Source organism: Triticum dicoccoides, chromosome 2A (assembly GCF_002162155.2).
Source record: "Triticum dicoccoides isolate Atlit2015 ecotype Zavitan chromosome 2A, WEW_v2.0, whole genome shotgun sequence".
Taxonomy (NCBI): Eukaryota; Viridiplantae; Streptophyta; class Magnoliopsida; order Poales; family Poaceae; genus Triticum; species Triticum dicoccoides.
The window spans coordinates 781,132,634-781,142,987 of NC_041382.1; the positions used below are offsets into that span (position 1 = coordinate 781,132,634).

The window sequence follows — 10,354 nt, forward strand, 5'->3', positions numbered from 1 at the left end:
CGAAAAACATATGATGGACATTAGGTATAGGAATACCCGCCCGACACCATACGTCCGTGCGCGACGTCATACGCCCGCCCGCGTATGCCGCGCCCGTCACCGTACGTCGCCGCCGTACGCCCGCACGTCTCCACGTTGGCGTTGATAGTTATGAAAAAAAACGTCACGGGAACCATCGACACCCGCTGTCGTAACCCTAAACCCTAAACGCATCCACCGTCTCCACGTCGCCCCCCGTCTCCACGTAGTCACCGTCGCCCTCCACGTCGCCCAGGTCGCCGCCCAGACAGGCCGCCGCGCGTGCCTCGTCGTCGTTGCTACTGCCGCCGTGTTCAATTGCCGTCGCCCAGATGGCCACCCACCCGTGATCTTCGTCGCCGCCTTCCTCCCCGGACTCCGCCTGCTACCACCGGCGATCATCCTGACGCCGTCGACACCTGCGTCGGCCGACTAGCAACGTCACGCCGTCAGCGCGTTCGTCATCGGACCAAATGGATCCAGCTAACATCCTCGCTGCTGTGCAAGAGGTTGGTTCAACTGTAAGCTATGTGCGATGTCGTTGTGCTCGATGAATTAATTATTTTAGGGATGATGTTACACGGTGTTCGATTGATCTTAGAATTTTCTTAAACATGTATAGATAGAGGAGGAGGGCGATTATGATGGCGATGATTACGGCGACGACAACGGAATCTCGTCACTGAATATGGATGAACCTGCTGAGGAGAACTACATGAGTTTGGATGAATCTTATAGTGGCAATGTAAGTGTGATCAATGTTGATAAAAACAATAAATATGATAAACCGCACAGACAATTACATGTTTTTTTGCATTATGCAGTGACATGGCGATAATGATGATGATATGGATATAGATGATTCATTTGCTGAAAGTGCACTCCGGGTATGTTTAAAAAAATAGGATAAGAAATGACATAATAACCGTATGAGCGCTTACATGTATTTTTGAAAATGTGTGCAGATGGACGAGGACGGGGACTTTGTGAGGAATATTGTGGACGATGAAGGTGACAAATCGCACGTTGATACATCTCATGATGACAACTCCAGCAAAGTAAGTTTTGAAACTTACATACATTACATATTAAAATAATAATTGACTGACATACATGGTTTCATGCCTTAATTTACAGGGAGATGTAGATGGTCCTAGCGGGAAGGATGAGCATGTTGTTGATGATCTGTTTAATTTTGACATCGGATTTGATGAATATCAGCAAGATTCATTGGACAGGCATTGGAAGATCATGAGGAAGACGTTCAGGTCACTAGGAGAGGCTTACATTTACTATAACCAGTATGCTAAGGAGCGTGGTTTCAGCGTAAGAAAGGACTCGCTGAAATTTTCGAAAGGTCCTGAGGGAGCTATGCGCTTGAGAAAGTATCTGTGCGCGAGAGCTGGGAAACGACAGGCAAAATTATGTACAATGGAAGGCAGGACCCGCAGGCTCAGAGCGGAGACTTGTTGCTTCTGTGATGCGGATATAACTTTGAAGCTTGATAAGGAGCGTGACGTTTGGTATGTCAGCAGTTTCAATGATGATCACAGTCACGTTCTAGCTAGACCGGATGAAGTCACATTTCTTCGGTCTCACAATCAGATAAAAGAATTTCAGAAAGCTGAGATCTTAACTATGGCATGTGCTGGAATCAGGAAACATATGATTTATGATAATGTCATCAGTAGGTATGGTTCATATGCAAAGGGTGGTTTTGGGAGGAAGAAGCTTTATAACATGTGTTATAGAGAAAAAATGAAGTTGCTTGCACAAGGTGATGCAGACACTGCCATTGGGATCATGATGACCAGAAGAGACATAGATCCAGATTTCTTCTTTGCGCACACCGTCGATGATGAAGAAAGGCTGAAAAACCTATTCTGGTGTGATTCTCAATCACGTCGAGACTATATTGACTACGGTGATGTGACTGTCTTCGACAGCACATACATGATGAATAGGTATGGCATGCCATTTATACCTTTTGTCGGTCTGAGCAATCACCGTTGCACCACGGTATTCGATTGTGCTCTTGTGTCTAACGAGACGGAAGATACATATGTCTGGCTGCTTCAGACGTTTTTGAGGGCTCACTGTTAGAAGAGGCCCAGGTCAGTAATTACTGATGGAGATGCAGCTATGATTAAGGCCATCAAAAAGGTACTTTCAGACGTTTGGCATCGTCTTTGCTCGTGGCATATTGAGAAGAACATGCAGAAACACCTTCATCATAAGTCTCTAAAGGAGTTCAGGTCTCTACTTTATTATGCCACTTCAAAAAAAGTATTTGAGGAGAGAAGGGCAGTGTTTACCGCCAAATGACAGTCGGAGCAAACAAAGACATGGTTACGTAGGATGTACAAGAAGAACAGGCTTTGGGTTGCATCATATATGTCTGGTGGGTTTTTCCTAGGTATGCGAAGTAACCAGCGAAGTGAGAGTCTGAATTCATGCCTTCACTTGCATCTAGACTCTGGTATGACTATTGTTGATATGATTGTGCATTATGAGAACTGCATAGTTCGTCTCCGTGAGAACCAAGCGCATGACGGTTACACAAGCACACAGACAGACACAGTACCGGTATTGGACGAGTGTAAAGATATTGAGAAATCAGCTGCCCGTGAGTTCACTGCGGCAAACTTTTATATCTTACAGGAATATATGAAGAAGGCACGTGAGCTTGAGGTCATAGATATCTTACACCTTGAGAGACTGAGAGGAGTAGACACTCACAGATTCATACTGACATCGAAGGAAAATAGGTATATCAGATTCACTGTGGACTACACCCCAGATAACTCCGAAGAAACCGTGAAGTGCAGTTGTAGAAGTATGGATCGCAAAGGACTTCCTTGCAAACATAATCTTCACGTTCTAATTCAGCTACGCTTACGTGAGATACCTAAGTGTTTAGTACTGCGGAGATTGAGCAAAATTGCAAGGGGTGGACTTCCCGTGAAGCGCACTAGTGATCTGTTTGCGTGGGGATGGGCAGGTACAGGGGAGAGAGCTAGGTACAGCGAGTTGACTATCTTATCTGCCGAAGCATCTCATAAAGCATGCCATAAACCATTTTTATTCGACAAGTTGAAGGCGGCTCTGAGGGACATAATAGATAATGATTACACTGAGGAGGATGAGGCTGGTGCGGAGAAAAAGTTTGTGAACGACGATGCATTTGAGCCTAATCAAGATCATGTTTTGGTTCGTGATCCTGCAAAAATTAACACCAAAGGCGCACCAAAATAGAATGTTAAAGGCCGCGGTAAGGGTGGTGTTGATGTCACTAAAACTGGGCGACCTAATGCTTTTGATGAGAAGAGCAAACGTCAATGTGGCCAGTGCGGTCTTACGGGTCATTATAAGTCCACATGCCCTCAAAATCCTAAGTACGATTTTTTATGTTCATGTAAATCTTGTTGTTCTCTAAATTTATTTGTTTTTTGTGAATTAACACATATCTTACTGTATTTGTATGTAGGAAATTTGCTTGAATTCCGGAGTATGGAAGATTACTTTGCCCTTTGATTCAAGACAGTTTCTTGATGGATTACTTCTATCTACGAGATCATTTTTAATTGTTAGATTATGTTATATGAGACTTATTTTACTTTGTTGATGTCAGACTAAGTGCTAAGATACCCACTTAAGTATTGTTGATGACAGACTATGTTACGCAAAAAGTATTTTTACTCTGTTTATTTGGATGTGTTCATGATGCACTGTAGTGCCGTCGTTGTTTACTGTTGCTGTTGTACACTGTCGCATAATAATTCTTCGGAATGTACTCATCAGACACTAGTGCAATTATAGTCCCTAACAGGACGAGAAACGCCATCCGAACAAATTCATTTTCTGTGTTTTTATTTCTCACAATCTTCTCAGTGAGATCATAAATCAAAATTTTACCATTCTTTTTGTTAACAAAACTAACTAGATTTTTTTATTGCTTTCCCTTGGTCCATACTCAAAAAACTAGAAACATCCACTTCTTCATTCTTCAAACCAAATATAGCGAACACATCATCAGGCCTCAGTGAAATAAACCCTTTCTTTCCGGCTGCCTCTTGGACCATGCATTTTTTACTGGTTGGATTGAAACCTTGAATCATAAGCGTAAGCAAATTATCACGCATCTTCACCGAAGGTATTCGTAACATGCCCTCCATCTCCATTTCGTAAAATGTGAATCACTGACTTGGTGTTAACTTATTGACAAGACTAACCCACTTTCTATGGAACATGCAATCATGCCATCGATGGCCATACTACATATAATGATATCTATGTGACGTTGCATGCAGCTGAGATGTTATATTATGATGAAACATATTAAAAAAATACCTATCCGACGGCGAGCAGTGTGGGCGGCGGTGGGCGCTGGTGGCGACCAGTGTGGGTGAAGGCGGGCGCTGACGGAGACCAGTGTGGGTAACGGCGGGCGCTAATGGCGGGCAGTGTGGCTGACGGCGGGCGCTGATGGCGGGTAGGATCATATCAGGCGCGTCGTCGACACGTACGAGGCACAAAGTGCATGCACGATGCGATTGGGCACCGATGTCCGCGATTGTCGGGAATATTCCTTTAGATAGCAACGGCTCGTGGAGATATTTCCAGGGTCGGGCCCGCAGTGATCCGTTTGCAATCAATATCGGTCGACTCCTTCATTCTTCAAACCGTCGGTCGTGCTTTAGTCCCACACTGGTCGACGCCAACGGCATTGACTAGTTTATATACTTTTGTAATCCAATTTTAATAAGCGTCTATCTCTAATGAACTCTATTTGGAGGAGATGTAGGGTCTGTAGGAGTCTTCGCCGGTTCCAAACTAGCGAACAGTCCTACTGACAGTGCATCTTCTTCAAAAAAATCACATTGATGACAGTCGCATTGTTGTTCATTTACAATCAACATTTATCGAATAGGGCAAATGGATCATTGTGATAATTTTTCTATTTTGCTTCCGCCAAACGGGCTCATTTTTTTTCCACGTGCTAAAGTGACCATGCAGGACACACACATCAATTTTTGTCACGTTTTGAGGCTGTATGGATTTTTTATGATTTTCCGAGCCGGAAACCCCTAAAATACTGTCCGGACGTGACACAACGTGCGTTGGTTGTCGGATTTCGTTCTTTTTGGCGTGGGATGCCCGGGTGGGGCCCCACACACGCTGGCAAAAGTTGGGTGCATTCCGTGAAACCGCCCAGGTACTTGGTGTGGAAGGCGGTGGTTTCGGTATAGACGGAGGGGACCCTCGGTCACACGTCTCTCCTTCGCATCTGCCAAACGGGCTCATTTTTTTCCACGTTCTACAGTGCCCATGCAGGGCACGCACGCCAAATTTTGTCACGTTTCGAGGCTGTATGGATTTTCTATGATTTTTCGGGTCAAAAACCCCTAAAATACTGCCCGGACGTGACGCAACATGCGTTCGTTGTCGGATTTCATTCATTTTTGGCGTGGGGTGCCCGGGTGGGGCCCCACACATGCTGGCAAAAGTTGGGTGCATTCCATGAAACCGCCCAGATACTTGGTGTGGAAGGCGGTGGTATCGGTATGGGCGGAGGGGACCCTCGGTCGCACGTCTCTCCTTGGCATCCGCCAAACGGGCTCATTTTTTTCCACGTGCTACAGTGCCCATGCAGGGCACGCACGCCAAATTTTATCGCATTTCGAGGCTATATGGATTTTATATGATTTTCCGGGCTAAAAACCCCTAAAATACTGACTAGACGTGACACAACGTGCGTTCGTTGTCGGATTTCGTTCATTTTTGGCATGGGGTGCCCGGGTGGCGCCCCCACACTCGTTGGCAAAAGTTGGGTGCAGTCTATGAAACTGCCCAGGTACTTGGTGTGGAAGCCGGTGGTTTCGGTATGGGTGGAGGGGACCCTCGGTCGCACGTCTCTCCTTGTCATAGCCCAAAAAAGCCTTGTCGATATGACTCGAACTAGCATTAGCTATAGCATAGGCCCTAATGATGACTGTGACGAATTGATCGACACAGATCAAAGGTGTGTGTTCCTGTAGTATTTTAATGGCGGCGGGAGGAGCCTTCAACAGAATCGAATATGTTTTAATTTCTTTTGGCTACCTTTTATTTTACAAAATGATTCAAAATTCAAAAACATTTCCAATAATTTTCATCTAAAATTCAATCGAACATAAGGATAGTTCATTAAACCTTACGAGAAACGGTTCATTTTACATTCGAACATAACGAAACTTAATTAAACATAAAAGGACCTAATCTAAATTAAGTAAACATAAGAGGACCTAATCTAAACCTAATCTATTCGTTGTCGGAGGCGGCGAGGTCCACGATCTCGCCGGCACCGCCGGCACCGTCGTCATCGTCGCTGCCCTTGACGGCGTCCCAGTCGACGGTGTCGTCCTCCACCGGAGTCGCCTGCGCCGGCGCCTGCACCGCACCCATAGCTGCCGCCGCATCCAATGCCGCCTGCACATCAGCGGCCTCTGTTGCCGCCGCCATAGCTGCCGTGACGTCCAGTGCCGCTTGCAGCTCGGCGGCCTCTCTGGCCTCCGCCGCGGCCGCCGCGACCGCAGCTTCTGCCTGCGACCCCCGTAGGGCGTTGAGGTAGCTGGGGCAGTCGTCGGGGTCGCTGTCCTCGCGCAGCGCAAACTGCTCCGGCGGGATCTCGACGGCGGGAGGGGTGGCAGGCCTGGCGAGCGTGGGTACCGGACGGCGGGAGGAGCTTGCGGACTGCATGGCCGCTGGAGGGAGACGGCGGGGCCAGCGCGGGGCTAACGACGAGCTGCCCGGGGCAAACGACGAGCCGGCAAGGGCAGACGACGAGCCGCCCATCTCCCGACGTGCCTGGCCGACGACCTTCCTGAAGTCTTTCTCCCTCCAAAACCTAGTACGGCCGACGATATTCCACCGGCCACCCTCGTGCCGATAGAGCTCATTCGGCGTCGTGCCGGGCCCTCTAGTCGGGCATCCATCGGCGATGATGTGGAAGATGTGCGGCAGACGGCAACACGGCGACACCATCAGCCCTAGCCGGATGAGCTCGTTGGTGTCTGGCATGCCCAGGCTCATTGGCCACGAGCCGCCACGGCCGTCAGTGCCACCGCTGCCGCTGGACGCCATGGATGCCGCCGAGAAGGGAACGCGTCATCGGTGGAGTGAGGGCACGTCTGGTGGATGGCGTCGGTGGGTGAGGTGAGTGGGGGTGGGGGAGACAGACGAGAGAGGGGTGTTTTAAGGACGGGCGGGGCGGCGGTAGGTGACCGGCGCACCGGCTTAACGCCGGCCTTAATGGCGCATCGGGGGCGACGGCCACCTCGGGAACCGTCCCTTGACCGACGCCACGACACCACGCAACCGTCCCTCGACAGGTCGCGTCGTGTTTTTTTTCTTTGACCATGACTGGACGTCGTCGTACGTATACGCCGAGCGACACGTAGACGAGCAGGCGCGTGTACGGGCAGTCGTTGTACAGGCCCCGACGCGGGTACAGCCCCGTCGCGCGGGCGGCGGCTTTTTTGTGATGAGACGATCCTACCCTTTTTAATGAAGGGGTACGGAGCGATCTCAGCCGTTGTTGTATTTAAGGGGTTGTACCGAAGAATAAGTGTTTTACTTATTTTATTTTTTGAGATTATGTTTCAGTCTTGGAACAGAGGAAAAGGAAAGAGGTCATGTTTGGCTGGTTGGAGAAGCTATGGCAGGAAAGCAAGGAAGGAAGCCATGGAAAGCAAGGTTTGTCGATGCCTGGCCTCACCTCCCTCTCACGTATTCTCTTTGTGTGTTGTTCCACTCCAAATTGTTATACCATCTCCTGTGTTGTTATGTATCAGTACCTATATACGCCCATAAACCAGTTAATTTCCATGCACAACACTTGAGCTTTTCACTCTTGTTGCTGCGCTCGCGGCAGAAGGCGACCACTTCATCCTTGCATACCTCGGCGGCCTTGTCTTTCGCCACGAGGAACGCGCATGGCGTCTCGCCCCAATGCCGGTGAGGCATCGCGACCACCGCCGCGTCCGCCACAGCCGGATGCTGGAGCAGCACATGCTCCAGATCCTTGTTGCATATGTTCTCACCGCCGCTGATGATCACGTCCTTTGACCTGTCCTTTATCTCGATGTACCCATCCGGGTGCACGACACCAACGTCGCCGGTCATGAACCACCCGCCCTTGAAGGCCTTCGCATTTGCCTCTGGGTTGTTCAGGTATCCCTTCATGAGGTTGCTGCCGCGGAGCACGATCTCACCCAAGGACTTGCCGTCGCGCGGCACGCTAGACATGGTGTCGTCGTCGACCATGACATTGGCATCGGCGAGATAGAGGATGCTGACCCCCTGCCTGGCCTTGAGGTGTGAGCGCTCCGGGAGCGGCAGGAGGTCCCACTGGTGACGCCACTCGTAGGCTAGAGTGGGACCTGCCTCAGTGAGCCCGTAGGAGTGCGTCACCTTGAAACCGATCCGCTCAACGCGGTCCAGCATGGTGGTCGTCGGCGGCGCGCCGCCAGTGAGGACGTGGACGGAAGCCGTGAGCCGTAGTGCCTCGCCGGCAAGGAGGATATTGAATGCCACGGGCGCGCATCACATGTGGGTGACACCATAGTCGAAGATGGCATGGTAGAGGTCGGCAGCTCGGTTCTCATGGATGCAGACATTGACGCCGCCGCGCGCCGCCACTCCCTAGGTGAGTGTCCACCCATTGCAGTGTTACATGGGGAGTGTCTAGAGGTATAGCAGCTCGGTGCCCACCCCCACGACAATAGATGTCCCATGGTGTTCAGGTACGCACCACGGTGGCTGTACACCACGCCCTTGGGTGCCGCCGTGGTGCCTGAGGTGTAGTTCAGCGCGACCGCATCCCACTCGTCTGTGAGCGAGGGCAGTTGTCAAGGGAACTACCGTAGCGTACCCCAAGGCCGACTCCAATACAGCCCAGACCAGGCCCAGGCGGGAGAAGAGGCCTAGCTTGCGTTACGCTGTACCGACCTGGAGCAAGTGAACCATATAAATATCAGGAGTGGTGTGTTTTAGGGTATTGATAGACCAGAGAACTGACGGCGCCGTTTGGCGATGTATCCTTCCTCCCACCCCTGGCTCTAAATCCCGATCCCCTTCTTTTTGATTCAACTCTAGCTACCAATTTGTACTCTGGATTTGATAATTGAGAGATAGATCGAGAGATTACCATCCAGGACCGTATCATCTAGTATCATAGCCTCAAATCCCCACCCAAAAAATTTCCTTCCACCGCAGCCGATCTGGAGAAGAAGAAGACTCGTAGCCTCAAGCAGATCATGGCGGATCTTGACTTCCAAAAGCAGATGGAGGAGGCTGCCAAGGAGAGGAGCAGCATCGCGCAGGCGCTGCTCGGGATCCAGTGCTCCCTCGATAAGATTGAGCCAGCGGCGTCGCAGATGGAGCCACTGTTGCAATCTCTCGAGCTGGTGGTCAACGACCTGTCGGCCTGGCGTCCCGTGGTGGATGCGGCCGTCGGGCGTCTCGAAGACGATCTCGGGGACATTCGCGCGCAGCTCGCCAAGATCGCGCTTGGTGCGAACGCGTCGGGGAAGGCGCTGATGACCCACAAATATAGGGGGTCTATCGTAGTCCTTTCGATAAGTAAGAGTGTCGAACCCAACGAGGAGCAGAAGGAAATGATAAGCGGTTTCCAGCAAGGTATTCTCTGCAAGTACTAAAATAAGTGGTAACATATAGTTTTGTGATAGGATAATTTGTAACGAGCAACAAGTAACAAAAGTAAATAAAGTGCAGCAAGGTGGCCCAATCCTTTTTGTAGCAAAGGACAAACCTGGACAAACTCTTATATAGAGAAAATCTCTCCCAAGGACACATGGGAATATCGTCAAGCTAGTTTTCATCACACTCGTATGATTCGCGTTCGGTACTTTGATAATTTGGTATGTGGGTAGACCGGTGCTTGGGTACTGCCCTTACTTGGACAAGCATCCCACTTATGATTAACCTCTATTGCAAGCATCCGCAACTACAACAAAAGTATTAAGGTAAACCTAACCATAGCATGAAACATATGGATCCAAATCAGCCCCTTACGAAGCAACGCATAAACTAGGGTTTAAGCTTCTGTCACTCTAGCAACCCATCATCTACTTATTACTTCCCAATGCCTTCCTCTAGGCCCAAATAATGGTAAAGTGTTATGTAGTCGATGTTCACATAACACCACTAGAAGAGAGACAACATACATCTCATCAAAATATCGAACGAATACCAAATTCACATGACTACTAATAGCAAGACTTCTCCCATGTCCTCAGGAACAAACGTAACTACTCACAAAGCATAAACATGTTTA

The 10,354-nt window shown here is 49.4% G+C and overlaps 1 pseudogene; it reads right to left on the reverse strand.

The window, feature by feature from the left end:
* Positions 1–7,839: 7,839 nt before the first annotated feature.
* On the reverse strand, positions 7,840–8,906 carry LOC119358462 (annotated as a pseudogene).
* Positions 8,907–10,354: the final 1,448 nt, after the last annotated feature.